This window comes from Benincasa hispida, chromosome 9 (assembly GCF_027475165.1).
Source record: "Benincasa hispida cultivar pf3 chromosome 9, pf3_genome.v1.1, whole genome shotgun sequence".
NCBI lineage: Eukaryota > Viridiplantae > Streptophyta > Magnoliopsida > Cucurbitales > Cucurbitaceae > Benincasa > Benincasa hispida.
In genome coordinates, this window is record NC_143486.1 from 50,582,716 (window position 1) to 50,601,878 (window position 19,163).

The following is a 19,163-nucleotide window of genomic DNA, read 5'->3' on the forward strand; positions in this document are numbered from 1 at the left end:
AATGAAGCATACATAAACAAGATAATCACAAAGAATGAAGATTCCCTAGTTGTGCTAGCTAAATGCTTCTCAACCCATTCAACTGTTTTAGCTACTCATACGTGAATTACGGAGAGTGAACAGATATAGGGAAAGAAGTTCCATTCTTATAACCGAATTGAGTACAAAATGATAATGGAAAATAAGGGTAGAAAGCCTGGTAGCAATTCCTTGCTGATTGAGGCTTTTTACACTGAATCTCTATTCTGATCTACAAATATTCCCGCTTCCAACTGCGTCAGCCCTCTCTCTGTCTTGGAGCTTTCGGTGCTTTCCCAAGCTCGTCGGAACGATCTATCGGCATATCTTCTTCCTCGCGTTCGCCTTAAAATGAAAGAAGTATATGGACAGAGACGCGAACTTGTAAAATGATGAAATAATCGACTACTTAACCCTTTCTCTGAAGAATGCACTTGGTATTTATAGGGCATCAAAGGTGAAAGGCGGCTTCTCTCTCCTGGTTGTACAGATGAGATAGCTTTAATTCTTGACTGATGCGTCGAATAATTGTCACCGATAAAGCTGGATGTACTTTGTGACCGTTATCGGTTGTCAACTTAATTTGGATTCGACTGTCGTCAGCTTTCTGTCCCATCGATCTTAATTTTCCTTTCGTCCGGATGCACCCACCATATTGCGGTGATTTTTCTTGGATGAATGTTTGCAAGCACGATCAACGCAAAGTCTTGCGGTGAAGTTGCACTCTCATTCTTTGCATTGCGTTAACGCATTATTTTGCACAAAAATATAAAGATCAACTGCTCTAATTCGTTGGACGCATTCAACCACAATATTATAGAATTTATGCTTAATGGACGCAATTTAATATATTTCATCAAGCAATCCAACATTGTTTAAGGATTTAGCACTATGATAACGTGCATTTCTGCCCGTTATCAACGATGAACTTTATCAATGAAGTTATTCATCGTCCATGTTAAAATGTCTTACACCTGGTGAGGCAGAGTATGTGATGTGGTAAGTCTATGAAGGTGTTGGGATTGATGTCCTAAATCCAGTATATCTCGTAGTTTGTAGTTTTGTTAACACAAATTATTTATCTAATAAAATCAGAGGTATTTTATTTGACATTTAGACATCATTAATTCAATGCAATAAACTAAAATCCAAGGTTATATGATGTCACTTGAATAGTATGTGGTTGACATACAGGTGGTTCATGTTCAAGTAATAGCCTAAAAGGTTTATAGTAAATAGATGAAGGTTGGGTGCCTTTGAAGGAACTCTTATTCAAGAGTACCTACGAGCGGAAACGGATCTTTCCAATTCATTTTGATAGAGTTTCTACATATACATTCAAACATACTAATATGCATTCATAATGCTAAATTATTGACATGCTCAAAGGAACAATAAATAAGAGATCGAGAGATCATATCAGTTGAAGACTTGTTCTTCACAATAAATCTCGCTTTCGCTTTGACGGTAAGCTATCACTCAACAAACCCAATCATCTACCTTGAACAATCTCCACACGAATAGAAGGAAACGGGGATGACACCACCACTCAGATCCCTCAGTATTTTTGGAGTGAGAATCTAAAGGGTGGGCTTTGTTCGGATTTGGTAGAGGGAAGGAGGAAGGGAGATCGTATACAATGATCAAACAAATGGGTGATAGGCTCGTCTATCGGATAGAAAAAATGCTTGATCGCTTAGGTGAAGTATACAATCATGTAGGAAAAGGTAAGCGATCGTCTATTCGATCGTGTAGGAAAAACTAAGCGATCGTCTATACGATCGTTTAGTAAATATCTGTTGCTACACAATCGCTTAGGAAAAGGTAAACGATCGTTTAGTAAATAACACATGCAAGTGTAATCGTTAAGCGATCACTCAGCACTGTCGTATAGGTAAGCGATCGTTCAAGCACTATCGTATAGGCACATGTTTTGTTAAGCGATTACACTCTTCAACACAATGCCCACGCTTCCAATGCTTAACACACCGTGAGCTATTTAAGCATCTCAAAGTGATTTTTCAACTTACTCATCTGTTATGAAAATAGAAGAGACGTTGTCCTATTACCCCTTCAACCGTCCAATTAATATACAATGAATATCATCACATCATATTCATTACCTATGAATTAATATCATATATTAATCATAGTATTTTTCCTCCACTAGATACAAATCATATTTATATCCAATTTCCTCTAAATTAATGTATCTCATACATAAAGTTAATTATATCATATATAATCGAACTCCCTTTTGTCAATTTGAACATTTCAAACTGACCAAAAAATTGACTCTCAACTTATATCCAAGCTACCAAAAGGACCTTATGAACCTATGGCTCGAAGCCCCAACGGTACGTGAATAGCCGACTAAACTCTTTAGCCACGATATCCACCATCCGTCAACTGCCAGACATTCCACTAAAGACCGACAGTTTGAACTCTTCTTATCATAGATATATTTCTATGTCCATTGGATATAACCAATCATCAGTACGATGACTCTTCACAGATGCTCGTAAGTATAGTTGGCCAATTTACCATTTTGCCCCTGTAATTACATCTTACTTCTTAAGTACCACCGATCCCTCTAATGAACAATACAACATAGTCCTACTATGTGTGAACACCTCTCAGGCCATGAGAAGGTGTGTGGCACCACATTGTTCATGCCCCCGGGATCAGCCCTTAAGAGAGCAATCTATCTACTTACCCCTACTTCGGGGAAGAAGTAAACTCCATCTTGTGAAGCTGAGTTCCTGGCTCCCAAATTAGATGAATCCCCAAAGTAGTAGGTTTGAGTCGGCGCTCTGGCCACGCACCCATGCAAATCAAAGGACCGCACTCAATGACAGGAGTTCTCAACTCACTCAAGATTGAGGTCATGTTACTTATGGTCATCCTAGTGAAGTGAAGTCTCAGTCATGAACGGAGTTATATGATGAGACTTTAACACTTCAAGGTCAGGTCTTATACAAATTCTATGTATAAGACGCCCCAGCTCGCATGTCCCCTACACGAATGATCAGCATCAGACCATCTGTGACAAGTCACAACACTTGTAACTATTCCACAAAGTCGGCCGTATTCGTAGTGTTACTAGGATAAGGTTTCCCTCCTATATCCATATACTACAGACCATTTTGGTTGTCACTTAAGAAATAATCCACTTGTATGTCACTACATACATGCTTAAGTTACATAAAGACAACTAGGGATATTAAGTTTATTGGTTTGTGGTAAAATAAAAAACATTTAAATGTGCAAAGTCAAGAAGTGAAGTAAATATCATATATATTATACATCACAAACGTTCTTACAAAGTTGTTTACAAATTACAGGACACAAAACTTTAGGGCACAAATCCCAACAGCCTTATCTTGGTAATACTACAAATAAGGCCCACTTTGTAACTGTTCCATCAGATGTAAGTGTTACGAACAATATAAACCATATTATTCATATAAAGACATGTGAGTAGGGGTATCCTGTATAAAGGATTTTATACATAGATGGGACCACTAAATATTTAGTTTCTCTTTATAACACATTTATTTGAAGAAACTAATTTTTCACAAGGATGACTGTAGGAGAATTGACCTTAATCCTGAGTGAGTTGTGAACTCTTATTTATGACGACAGTGCTTTGATTTGTGTGGGTGAGAGTGGCCATGATAGCTGACTCAATAAGCCTACCATTTTGGGGATTTGTCTAATTAAGGAGCTGGGAACAAAACTACACAAGATGAAATTTACTCCTTCCCATTTCTTGGAAAAGTGATAAAATTGCTCCCTTTATAGCTAGTTCCGGATCTTGAGCAATGAGGCCTCAACCTCTCACTAACTTGAGAGGTGTTAGTTTATAGTTGGACTATAAACTGTTTGTTCATTAGAGAAATCGATGGTACTGAAGAAGTTAGATGTAGCTATAAGGGTATAGCGGTATTTTGGCCCAGTTGTAGTTATGAGCATTTGTGAAGGGTCATTACTTTGTTGATTGGTTATATACATGGACATAGAAATATATCTACAGTGCGAAGAAGGCAACTATCGGTCTTTAGTGGAGTGATCATCAATTAATGAATATTGATTAATTGGATTAAAAGAGTTTAATCAATTAATCTCATATCATTGGACTTCTGATATGTAGGTCTATAAGGTTCCCTTATTAGCTCACTATAGGATAATAATGAGGAATGATTTAAATTGTTCAAATCAAATGAGAGAATTCTATATTAATGAGATTAAGATATAATGGTGAATTATTGATATGATTTATAATCCAAATTATGTAAGAGAGATATATTTCAATAAGATTCAAATATTAGATTTATATGAATTGGATTCATAAAGAAATGTATACATATAAATATGTGATATTTATATGTTAATTAACTCCATATTAAATATGATTTAATTGATTGATTAATGGTCAATTCATTGATTAAGAAATAATGGAGATTGGAGGTTAGTATAAATATATGATATTTATGATAATTAATTAAATGTATATTAAGTAGGATTTAATATATGGTCATTTAATTAATGTATAAATTAATTAAATAAGGGTTATTTAATTAATTAGCACTCTGGATATAAAGGAAAATACTTAGAGAAGGGGTTAACCCTTCTTCATATAAATATATCCTTATAGCCCATTTCGGGCAAAATCTTTTCTTTTCTTTTCTTTTTTATAGCCTCCAGCCTCCGCCTTCTATCTAACTTCTCTCTAAAAATTCTCTACCATTTTCCTTCTCAAAAGTTCTTGGAGCCATTATTCCAAGTTCTTTGCAATCGTGGAGAATAACAAGGTAACTTTGTTGATGGTGTTGTTTTTCATTGGAGAAGTTTGAGATCGTTGATAACAGTGGAAGAGGAAAGCTAGAAGAATCAACAACGGTGAGTTTTGATTTCTTGTTTTCTTCCCCTTTCTAGCATGCTTATAGTTTTTATTTGAATGTTTATCCTACAAATGCATATTTTATTTTATTATTTTGTTTCCATAAAAATCGAATTTCTAAATGCAAGGCATTTATACGTTTCTGCGAGAATTCAATTCTTTCATTTGGTATCAGAGCCAGTTTTTCTTGCATTTTTATTTTTTATTTTTTGAAACAAAAAACAGTTCATGAGGTGAGTTATTTTTCTACATTTTGCTTGAAAATGTATGAGGTTTTTTTGATAGATAATTTCATTTATTGGCACCATAGATTGTAAAATTTTATGTTGATTTGATCAATGTAAGGGCCTATTATTTAGGCATTTATTTTCGCATTTGAGTTTTTATTTTTGGGTCGTTAAGGTCAGAAACAAAGCCGTCTGGAGCCAAGTTTTTCAACATGCATATAGGAACAAGCTTTATTGTCCAACACTTATATGATGCATGATCATGTTTATCCTAAGGTGGGATTTTAAAACTATATGACATACATTATGCAACATATAAAAAATCACATGCATATAGGAACAAGCTTTATTGTCCAACACATGCAGTACTCGAAACCCAAGCGTTGAGCGAGGCACCATACGTCGAGCACTTCGTCTACCATGCATGGAGTTCAGTAGAAATCCCTTGTCCATCTCAGTTTGTGCATCTTAGAAGGTACCTGGTAGATAGTTGATCACAAGAGTCTCTTCCAACGCAAGGATGACAACTTTTCTTTGTAATTTTAATTTTGCTAAAATTAGGGTGCCAATATTTGGCCTATCATAGCTTTTATATAGTTTTATATGCATGTGATTTTTTATATGTTGCATAATGTATGTCATATAGTTTTAAAATCCCACCTTAGGATAAACATGATCATGCATCATATAAATGTTATATGGTTACATGATTAATTTAAGCATGCTCATGTATTATAATATAATTGTTATATTATTTGAATGCATGTTTTGAGTAAGAATATTCAGGCATCATAAATGTTATAATATATGATGTAGAGAAATAAATACGTATGTTTATTTTTCATGCATGATAATTATAAGCGTTATAATTAGATGAAAAATGAACTTTGCATTGAGCATGACATTAGTTAGATTAATATAAATGTTATATTTAATCAAAGTCGTCATAATGAAAATGAAAAAGGATTTTGACAAATTCATTGTTTTATAAAGGTTATAAGTTCAATAAATTAGATTAAAATTGATAATCAAGAGTTACATGTAAACATAAGTTCAATTTTTTAAAAATGGTTTGAAATTGATTCTTCTAAACTTATGTTAAATGCATTTCTAATGAGTTAATCTTTTAATTCGTTTTAATAGGATTAAAATGAACTTGGTTAAAAGATTAATTTATAAAATAATTTCCCATAAGGGACCTTTGTTTAAGGAACGTTCTGTCTAGGTTGAGATTTTTAAGCTGATAGAAATGGAACACCTCTACTTAGGAATGAACCTGGAAGGTGAATTGGACAAATATTTTATAAGCATGCAATAAGTGATTATTTTCATTAAAAGTGTTTAATGAACAAAAACACATATTGTTAAACTATTCAATATAAGCATTACATTGAGCAAATTTAACAAGGACTTAAAATAATTTAACTTTTTTTTTCTAAGTTAATAAACCCAAAAGGTAGAACACTTAGTGAGAGGAAAAAGATATAATTCTTCTAAAGAATTCATAGGGTGAAATTCATGCTCGGCTTTGTGGTGCCCTGGGCGCACCCTCCTTTAGGAAAGTATTTGCATGGGTCAATATCAAGTTGAATGGAGAAAGTGTTTATAGTAAGTGGGAGAAGGATGTGTGACAACATATTGATGGAACTCGATTTACAAGATCTCCATGAGCGAAAGTGGATTGTCCAAATCCCATTTCGATTGAAAACTAAAGTTTACAGTCAAACATACAGAGTATGCATCTTAACTAAAATTACAGCATACTTTTGAACAACAAAAGGGTTCAAAAGATTATACCTTTGAAGAACTCTTCTTTTTATACAACCCTCGAACTATCATGAACACCGTCACGAACTCGTGGAATAATAACAAGAATGAACCAAAAGAGAAAGACACAACCATTTGGTATCCTTAGTATTCTCAGGGTGAGAACCCAGGAGTGGTGGGCTTTGACTATTTTGGTTAGGAACGAGTTTATAAGTTTGGAGGAGGAAGACAATTGAAGAAGGGACACACTATCGCATAGAGAACCTCTCAATCGTGTAGACAAAAGCTCAATCGTATAGGCTCTCAATCTATCACATAGATCTTTGTGTTTGTCGTGTAGATTCTCTTGGAAAAAATAAAATCTTATTTTATTTACCACAAAACCACTTAGCCACCCATTAAGGTGGTTAGAGAGAAAAAGGGATTAATTATCCAAATAATTAATAATATAAATAAATATGATAACCAACTTATCATATTATATTTATAACTTATAGTTTTAATATTGCATCATATATAAGATAAACTATAGTTCTTTTTCTCTATTTTATGTCATTTAATATAAATCATATTTATATTAAATGAACAACTATGAATCTTATTCATAGAAAATATATTCGAATCACATTCAAATATTTATTCCTCTAATTAAACTATAATGTATCAAATACATTCTATCAATTATATCATATATAATTGAATCGATTTAATTATATCATATATAATTAAATTCCCTTTTATTAATTTGAACAATTCAAATTAACCCAAAAACTGATTCTTAACTAAATCCTTTGATCTACCAAAGGGACTTTATGGACCTGTAGATTGAAGCTCCAACGGTACGTGAATAAATAATTAAACTCTTTAATTACTTTATGCACCATCTATTAACTGTCGTGCACTCCACTAAAGACCGATAGATCTACTCTTCGCTCTACAAATATATTTCTGTGTCCATTAGATATAACCAATCAACAATACGATGACCCTTCACAAATTGCTCGTAAGTACAATTGGGCCAAATTATTGTTTTGCCCCTGTAGTTACATCTAACTTCTTAAGTACCACTGATCCCTCTAATGAACAATAGATCATAGTCATAGTATGACTAACCCTTCTCGGGCCAGGAGAGGATGTGGCGCCACATTGTTCAAGACCGGGAATCAGCCTTTAAGGGAGCAATTTATCTACTTACCCTTGCTTTGGGGAAGAAGTGAATTCCATCTTGTGTAGTTGAGTTCCCAACTCCCCAATCAATCAAATCCCCAAAATGGTAGGCTTGTTGAGTCGGCGATCTGGCCACTCTCACCCATACAAATCAAAGGACCACCCTCATAGTCTGGAGTTCATAACTCACTCAGGATTAAGGTCATGTTACCTATGGTCATCCTAATGAAATGAAAGTCTCTATTATGAACGACGTTATATAATGAGACTAAACATTTCATGGTCCGGTCTGATACAAACTCCTTTGTATAGAATATCCCCACTCGCATGTCAAATACATGAATGATCAGGATCAGATCATTTGTAGCACTTTACAATATTTGTAATACCTACAAAGCGGGCCATACTTGTAGTGTCACCAGGATAAGATACCCAGCCTTATTCATATACTACAAACCATTTAGGTTATCACTTAAACATGATCCACCTATATGTCTCCACATACATGTTTAAGTTACAACGATAGCCCTGGATGTTAGTTTATTGGTTTGTGGTTAATGCAACTAAAATATCACATATTTTATAGACAAAGTGAATAAAATATCAAATATTATTAATCACATACAAGTTTGTTCATACAAGGTTTACATACTATAGGATCCTACGAGACTTAGGGCATAAACCCCAACACATATCCTGTAATTTACTTCGTTAGTTTGTAATGTTTCCTTTCTGCTTGCCCTCGTGGTGCCCTAGGCGCACCTTGAAGGAACTCGTTTTACAGAGAACCTTTGAGCGGAAGCGGATCGTCCAAATCCCATTTGGATTGAACGCAAACATTTACAGTCAACAATATAGATTATGCATCAAAAGATAAATTACAGCATGCTTTTGAAATAAGAAACAAGTTTTAGACATTATACCTTTGAAGAACTCTTCTTCAAGTAAATCCCTTGAACTAACTCGTTCACGAACACATCGACAAGCACGAACTCCTCACGAACAAACAACAACTAAACTTGAACCCCAAAAAGGACATGACCACTTGGTTACCTTGGTATTCTCGGTGTGAGAACCCAGGAGTGGTGGGCTGTGGCTATTTTGGCTAGGAGGGAGTTTGTGGTTTGGAGGAGGAAGACGATTGAAGTGGGAACTCTCTATCACATAGGAAATTCTTCAATCGTATAATGAATCAAGTCTATCGCATAGGTTCTCCACCAATCATGTAGAAGACTTAATCGTGTAATACACTGATTAGTTAGGAAAAATAAAATCTTATTTTATTTATCCCAATAGCCATAAAACTACTTAACTTCCCACTAAGGTGGTTAGAGAGAAAAAAAAGGGATTAATTATTAAATAAATAATAATTATAAATAAGTATGATAACCAATTTATCATATTATATTTATAACCTATAATTTTAATATTGCATCATATACAATATATAAACCATAGTTATTTTTCTCTATTTTATGAATTTAATATAAATCATATTTATATTAAATTTAACAACTATGAATCTTATTCATAGAAAATATATTTAAATCATATTCAAATATCTATTCTTCCAATTATACAATAATGTATCAAATACATTATATCAATTATATCATATATAATTTAATTTATTTAATTATATCATATATGATGGAAAAATTGACATGTGCAGTAGAAATAAGGATCGATTTTACTTTAATTGCCCAAATTAAACATGCAACCCAAAAGAATTAATTAGGGTTATTTTGAAATAATACCTTTGAAGCTCCTGAAACTCGTCTATCTCCACTCGAACACGAATCGGAAAACCACTAGAGCTGACCTACTATCCTCTGGATTTAGAACTGGGTTATGGGACCCGATGGATGAAGAACTCGAGAGAGAAGAAAAAAGATGGAAATAGTATAGTGAAATTGGGTTGGGTTTGGTTTTTTTTCAGCCCAATTTTAAAAACTAATTTTGTAAAATTTCCAAAAGTTTTTAATCCAAAATCACAAGCTCATATTTATAGAAAAGGGTCATGCAAAATTGCATGAAAAAACTTCACAAAATCCCAATACTTAGAATCCACTATCTAAGTGGGCTTAATGTCTTCACTATAAGCCAACACCTAGCCCACTATTTTGTTAGTGGAATTATCCAACAAAGGTTTGGATTTTCCCACTAACTTTAGTCAAAGGGCAAAATAGTCATTTGGTCAAAGTCAAACTTTGACCAAAAGTCAATATTTTGACTTTTTATGATTTTTTCCGTGTTGACTAATTTTGACCTCCCGAGCATGAATCCGCATTCATTTTCTCGAAATTCAAATCAAAATTGAATATAACATCGGTCAAAGTTTGACTTTTATAAGTCAAAAGTCAACTCTTTGACTTTTTACATCTTTGACCATTTCCATTTTTTCCGAGCTTTCGAATATGAACGTATTCATATTCTTGATATTTAAATCACATTTAAATATTAAAGCTGTATCTCTAAACTAAAAAATCGATCACTATATCACATATACTTATCAGTTTCTCTTTCTTCACCTAATTCGAACAGTTCAAATTATTCTATCATACTGTTCTAAGTTTATTCCATATGAGCTAGTTGGGGAACCTAATGGACCTATAGATCATGGGCTCCAACGATCCGAGATTAGCTAGCTAAACTCTTTAGACGGAGCTAATCAACATTCGTTTACTAACGGGTCATTCCACTATAGTCCCGTAGTTGCACTCCCCTCAGTATAGATATATTTGTGTCCATTTGATATAACCATGATTAGTAAGTTAATCCTTCACAGGTTGTTTGTAATCTCGGCTGGGTCATAAAAACCGTTTTACCTCGGAGACTACATCTTATTCCTTAAGTTCCACTGATCCTCTAATAAACAATTGATTTAAGGTTCAACCTATAAACCAAACCCCTCTCGGGCCAATGAGAGGGTGGAACCCCTTGTTCAAGACCTAGTTTCAGTACTAAAGAAAACAACCTATCTACTATCCCTATAACGGGTAGGAGTGAATTTCGTCTTGCACCCTATGTTCCCAGCTATCCACCTGATCTTACCCCTGAAATGGGAGGCTTATTGGGCCAAAGATAATGAGCTGTCCTCCTCTATGCAGATCTAAGGATAATTCCGAGTGAATAGGAGTTCATAGTTAGCTCAGGATTAAGATTAAGTTATCTAGGTCATCAATTAACGAAATAGTAAGTTTTATACATTAAACGACATTTAGAACGTAAAAGTGACTATTTCATGGTTTAGTCTTATGTAAACTCTTTACATAGGATGCCCCCATTTTCATGTCTCCACATGAACGATTTAGGATCACATCATTTGTACTAACTACAAAATGGGCCGCATCCATAGTGTCCCCAGAATAAGGCACTCAACCTTATTCATATACTATAGACCATTTTAGCTATATATATTTGAACTTGATCCACATTTATGTCACTACATAAAGCTCAAACTTAAACTTAATAGCCTCGGAACCTTAGTTTATTGGATTCATGAATATAGAATTTAAATTTACTAAAGATTTTCAATAACAACTTCATTGAACAAGAATATATATTACAAACTACGAGTTTTAGGACATAAAATCCAACAATATATAATATAATTAATTTAATTATATCATATATAATTAAATTTTCTCTTATTAATTTGAACATTTCAAATTAACCTAAAAACTGATTCTCAACTAAATCCTTTGAGCTACCAAGGGGACTTTATGGACTTGTAGCTTGAAGCTCTGACGGTACGCGAATAAATAATTAAACTCTTTAATTACTTTGTCCACAATCCGTTAACTGTCGGGCACTCCACTAAAGACTAATAGTTGCACTCTTCGCACTACAGATATATTTCTGTGTCCATTGGATATAACCAATCAACAGTACGATGACCCTTCACAAATTGCTCATAAGTATAGTTGGGCGAAATTACCATTTTGCCCTTGTAGTTACATCTAACTCCTTAAGCACCACTGATCCCTCTAATGAACAATAGATCATAGTCCCACTATGACTACCTCTCGAGCTAAGAGAGAGTGTGGCACCACATTGTTTAATACCCGGAATCAGCCTTTAAGGGAGCAATTTATCTACTTATTCCTGCTTCGGGGAAGGAGTGAATTCCATCTTGTGTATCTGAGTTCCTAGCTCCTCAATCAGACGAATCTCCAAAATGGTATACTTGTTGAGTCGGCGATCTGGCCACTCTCACCTATACAAAACAAAGGACCGCGCTCATAGGCAGAAGTTCACAACTCACTCAGGATTAAGGTTATATTACCTATGGTCATCCTAATGAAATGAAAGTCTCTATTATGAACGGTGTTATATAATGAGACTAAACATTTCGTGGTCTGGTCTTATACAAACTCCTTTGTATAGAATATCCCCGTTTACATGTCTAATACATGAATGATCAGGATCAGATCATTTGTAGCACATTACAACATTTGTAACACCTACAAAGCGAGCCATACTCGTAGTGTCACCAGGATAAGGTATCCAACCTTATCCATATACTACAGACCATTCAGGTTATCACTTAAACATGATCCACCTGTATGTCTCCATATATATGTTTAAGTTACAATGATAACTTTGGATGTTAGTTTATTGGTTTGTGGCGAATGCATCTAAAATATCATATATTTCATATACAAAGTGAATAAAATATTAAATATTATAAACACATAAATGTTTGTTCATACAAGGTTTACAAACTACAGGACCCTACGAGATTTTGGGCATCAACCCCAACACACCTTCCTTTAATGGAGGAAGGACATTACGAACTCCAGATATGGATAAGATCGCTATAACTAATTGCACCAATTATGTTCTTCCCTGAGGCAGACTGGTTGGAGTGAGGTTATAGGGTTGAAAATGAAGAGTTACACTTACGATAAAGCATTAAGGCAGTTAACGATTTTTTGATCAAATAATTGTAATTAAATATTATATAAATAAGAAGTTATTTTTGGATAATATTTGATTGAGAATGTCTCACTTCAGTGATAGGAATAATTGTATGTGAAACCTGGATTTCCATTTTCCCTACTTAAGCAGGTAATTAAGGGAATTAACTAAGTGAAAGTTAAATCCTATGTTGAAGAGAAGGAAATTTCTAAGTGTTGAATAGATTTTCCTTGAGTAGTTTTAAGATAAGCCTTAATTAGTGAAATTTGGCTAAGTGTAAAAAAAGACTCATGCGTTGAGTGTTAGGAGACATTAATGCATAAGAAGAGAAGGAAAACATTCGTTTGTAAGGTTGGACACATTATTGGCCGAAGTATTGGCAAGAGGCATTGCTAAGAGTTTCTCATGCGTTGGGATGCGTGAGCAAGAGCAGAGAAAGCGAAAGGTTGAGCGCAAGGCGATGGGCAGATGATCTTGTAACAAATGGGCAGTGCTACAGATAAGGTAGATGATCATCTAGTAAGTGAGTGGCACTACACGATGAGGTAGTCGTTCGTGTAGGCAGGCGCTGGGCGATCGTATAGCAATGCGGGTAGCTAAACGATGAGGTAGACGATCGTATAACAGATGTGCGGAGCTAAGCGATGCATTAGACGATCATGTAGATGTGTGTAGTGTTAAACGATGAGAAGTGATGTGCTAAACGATCGACTATACGATAGGAAAAGACACTACACGATCAGTGTAAGTGCAAAATAATAAGCATGGAGGCCAGACGATAGCGCTAGACGATAGCACTAGACGATAGCATTAAGCGTTAAGCAATGCACAGATGCTAAGCGATGGTGCTACACGATGGGTGTGGATGCTAGATGATAGCCGTGCTGCACTAGACGATGAGTAGATGCGCTACACAATAGGCGGAATACTAAGCGATGGGCACTACGCGATAGATGCAGACGCAGGGCGATAACGCTAAGCGATGAGCGGATGCATTAGACGATAAGGCGTCAGTGCTAAACGATGGAAGTAAATGATGGGCGCAGTAGCTAAGCGATAGGCTATGTGCGAGATCGTTGAGAGCGAGATTGTTGAGAGTGAGATCCTTTACTAAACGATTGAGCTACACGATGGGCTGTTGGAACTAAGCGACAGATGCAAGAACTAAATGATGGAACAGTGCTGAGGCTTGCGTTACGCAAGATTAATGAACTCATCTAGACAAATGGCTATACCGAGAGAAAATTGTAGCTTTAGTTAGTAGGAGCTGGATGCATTAAGTTTCATGCAAAGGAGGTCTTATGCATGAGGAGGACAACTCAAGTAGGTATGTGGCATGGAAGTAGGTGAATGTCAAGGGAGTAGGTGGTGGCAAAACTTGGTGCAAACACTTCAAGAGTAGGAGGTTTCTTACATTGGAGGCTTGGTAAAAATGAGAAGGATCATTTCCTTAAGCCTATAAATACCACCACAAGCCTTCTTTTGAGTACATAATCCGAAATCCCCTTGAAGTTCCAAGAGGAGGAGATGTTGTCGGACAGTGAAGTCTGGAAGTAGCATCAACTTGGGACGAGAATATCTCCCAAAATACTCATGCATTTGGAGTGATTCTAAAGCCACCTAAAAGCTCTTAGAGTCTAGTTTTCATGGCAGGGCTAGTAGATAAGAAGCTGCAAGGAATCGGGCTAAAGAATGAGGAAAATATAGAAGGGTTGAGCTGTCGGGTAAGCTGAGTGAGTCTTGATATTTTGATGATTCCGGCCAAATCACGAAAGTTTATGAGCTAATAGTTTGAGGTAATCTTTCTGAGACATTTTAGAGCATATTTGTAGAAGGAAGTATCTCGAGATAAAGCCTATAACTATGAGTAATCTGAGGTTTAAATTGAATCTGGAATTTAGGGTTCTGAAGAGGAGCCCAAGAAGATCAAGGAACTTGTAAAAGAAAGATTCCTATCCTTGCCAAGGTGAGTAGTAATTTCCTTTAAGTATTAAGCATATCTTTTAGAGTAAATTGTATATGCTTATGTTATGAATGAGTAAATAGCATGAGAATAAGGATATGTGAACGGGATGGTCAGGGGGTCAATAGACCTAGTTCCTGAGCCCGAGAGCAGAACCTCACAGGATGGTCAGGGGACCGAGAAGTCTAGTTCCTGAGCCCGAGAGCAGAAACTCACGAGATGGTTAGAGGACCGAGAGGTCTAGCTCCTGATCCCAAGAGCAGAACCTCACGGGATGGTCAGGGGACCGAGAGGTCTAGTTCCTGAGCCTGTGGAAGGATCCTCGTATACGATGGTCAGAGGGCCGACGGGCCTAGCTTCTAAGCCCATGCGCGGGGAACTATGTGAACATAGGAGACATAGGGAACAGAGGGAATGCAAAAAAGTAAGCATTTATGTTTAGTAATAGTTAACTATCTACACTGTGTGTAGACAACATACTGATTCTAAGTAGTTATTAGTTAACTATCTACCGTGCGTGTAGATAGAGTTGAGGACAGACCCATTCAGAGCTGAGGTTTGAATGTAACCTCATATTTATGATATGCTTATTCTTTATGAGTTGAAATAGACTCTAGAAGTTGCTTACCACTCACTGAGCTTTGTGAAGCTCATTCTTTTCTTTCATGTTTTTCTTCCCAGGTAGCGAAAGGTAAGAAGTTCCAGGGTGTTGCTAAGGTCAAGATCTGCCACAAGCCACAGTCACACTTCTAGAGGGTTTTAAAGAGTGGTTGTTGTAAATTTTGTAGTTAAGTCTTGGAGTTGTATGAACGTTACATTGGAATAATAAAATGGGCCTACTTAATTAGTTGTTGTTTATCTCCTTCACTTAAATTTTACAGAGTATAGTAAAGAGGTTCAGTTGGATAGTAGGTATCACAAAGGGTGGTATCTGCGGTCCCTCACGCCTCTCCTCGGGCTCAGGAGTGCGGGCTCGGGGCGGAGTGTGACATTGTACACCCTGAGGTGGAATTTATTCCAAATCACTGAATGTATCATTGCAAAATTCAATGATGTTTGGGTTCATTAATTTTTTCTAAACTTATTGGACTAAAATGAAAAATGTATTTTTGCACAAGTGTCTAATATAAGTAATTTTTTTGTATGAGCATGTTTAGCTCAATCATTACTTCGCTTGGTGTCGAAAAATTAACTGAAGAAAATTATACAACTTGGAAAAATACGATGAATACGGTTTTGGTAGTTGATGACCTTAAATTCGTTCTCGTGAAGGAATGTCCTTCAGTCCCTTGGCAAAACACATCACAAAGTGTTCATGGTGCTTATGAGAAGTGGACCAAGGCCAATGATAAGGAAAAATACTATATTTTGGTAGGCTTATTTGAAGTCCTAGTCAAAAAGCATGAGACCATGATCATTGCACACTAGATCATGGAATCATTGCATGACATGTTTAGAAATCCTTTCTCACATGTCATGCATGATGCTCTTAAGTTCATCTTTAGTGTGCGGATGGCTGAAGGATCGTCTGTTAGGGACATGTCCTTAACATGATGAATCATTTTAATACCATTGAGATGAATGGAGTTTCATAAATGAATCAATTTAGGTAAGCTTATTCATACAATCGCTATCAGACAATTTTCTGCAATTTCCTAGAAATTGTGTTATGAACAAAATTGACTATAACCTCACCACCCTTCTTATTGAGCTATATATTTTTTAGTCTTTAATGAAAGCCAAAAGAAATAATGGGGAGGAAAATGTTGCCTTCTCCAACAAGAAAAAGTTCATCAGAGGTTCGACCTCTGGAACTAAATTTGTGCCTCCTTTTTCATTTGGTGTGAAGAAGTGGAAAAATAAGAAGGGTGGAAAAGGGAATAAAGCCACCACTGCTATTGCTGCCCGAAAGGGAAAAAAGGTCAACGTTGCAAAAGGAACCTGTTATAATTGCAACCTTATGGCACTGGAAAAGGAATTGCCTAAAATATTTGACTGAGAAAAAAAAAAGGTAAATATGATTTACTGGTTCTGGAAATGTGTTTGGTGAAAAATGATAACCATACCTGGATACTTGATTTAGGAGCCACTAACTACATTTGTACTTCTTTGTAGGAAACTAATTCTTGGAAATAGTTGGTAGCGGGAGAGATGACTCTACGGGTTGGAACAAGAGAGGTTGTCTCGGCTGTTACAGTTGGGAGTTTGAAGTTTTTTATTGAATCAAAGTTTATATTTTAGACAATGTTTACTATGTTCCTGATTTTAAAAGGAACTTGATTTCAGTTTCATGTTTCTTAAAACACTCTTTTAATGTATCTTTTATTCGGGATAAAACATTTGTCTAAAAAAAAAAAGTATCAATATTTATTCTGCAACAAATGAAAGCAACTTATATGTACTAAGACCGTTAGTATCTAAAATGCTCCACAATATTGAAATGTTCAACATTGCAACCACTAAAACTAAGAAAAGAAAATTTTCTCCTAAAGATAATGCTCATCTTTGGCATCTAAGACTAGGTCACGATAATCTCAATAGAATTGAGAGGATGGTTAAGAATGGTCTAAACGAGTTAGAAGAAAATTCTTTACATGTATGTGAATCTTGTCTATTAGGAAAAATGACAAACTGACCTTTTACTAGAAAAGGTTATAGAGCCAAAGAACCCTTGAAGCTTATACACTCAAGCCTTTGTGGTCCGATGAGTGTAAAAGCCAAATGAGAGTTTGAATATTTTGTCACTTTTTCAGACGATTATTCAAGATATGGCCATGTTTACCTAATGCAACATAAGTCTGACACACTTGAAAAGTTCAAGGTGTATAGGGTTGAAGTTGAAAATTTGTTAGGTAAAGAGATTGAAAGACTTCGATCAAATCGAAGTGGAGAGTACATGGATATTGAATTCCAGAACTATATGATAGAACATGGAATCACATCTCAACTCTCAGCACCTAGTAGATCTCAACGAAATGGTGTATTAGAAAGAAGAAATAGAACCCTGTTGGACATGGTTCGCTCTATGATGAGTTATGCTTCTCTACCTATCTCGTTCTGGGGTTATGCAGTGAAGACTACAGCTTACCTTTTAAACTAGGTTCCATCAAAGAGTGTTACTGGAACACCTTTTGAATTATGAAGAGGTCGTAAAAGTAGTTTACGATATCTCAGGATTTAGGGATGTCTAGCATATGTGCTTATGAAATAAAGAAATTGGAACCACGTTCAAGATTATGCCGATTTGTAGGTTATTCTAAAGAAATGAGAGGTGGTCTATTCTTCAATCCAAAAGAAAACAAAGTATTTGTATCAACAAATGCTACTTTCTTAGAATAAAACTACATTAAAGAACATAAGCCAAGGAGCCCATTTGTATTAAATGAAATTTCAAGAGAAACTACTGAAACCTTAACAAGAATTGTTGAAGAGGCGAACACTTCAACAACAGTTGTTGATGTTGCTTCATTTAGTCAAACACATCATTTTCAAGTGTTGAGAAATCCTCGACATAGTGGGAGGATTGTAACCCAACCTACTCGCTATTTGGGTTTAATAGAAACTCAAATTTTCATATAAGATGATAAGGTTGGGGATCCATAATCTTATAAGAAGGCAATGGTTGATGTTGAAAAAGATGAATGGACCAAAGTCATGGATCAAGAAGTGGAGTCTATGCACTTCAGTTCTATCTGGGAAGTTGTAGATCAACCTGATGGAGTTAAGCACATAGGTTGCAATGGATCTACAAGAGGAAACTGGGTGTAGATGGAAAGGTGCAGACCTTTACAGACTAGTAGCAAAGAGTTATACCCAAGTTGAGGGAGTGGACTATGAAGAAACTTTCTCACCTGTTCCTATGATTATGTTTATTCAGATTCTCTTATCTATTGCCAAATATTATGACTATGAGATATGGCAAATAGATGTCAAGACTTCCTTTTCGAATGGTAATCTTGACGAAACCATCTACATGACCCAACCAGAGGGATTCATTGAACAAGGTCAAAAGCAAAAGGTTTGCAAGCTTAATTGGTTCATTTATGCATTGAAACAAGCATCTCGATCTTGGAATATAAGGTTTGATGGTGTAGTCAAATCTTATGACCTCGATCAAAATGTTGATGAGCCTTATGTTTACAAGAAGATCATCAACAGTTCAGTAGATTTTCTTGTATTGTATATTGACGATATC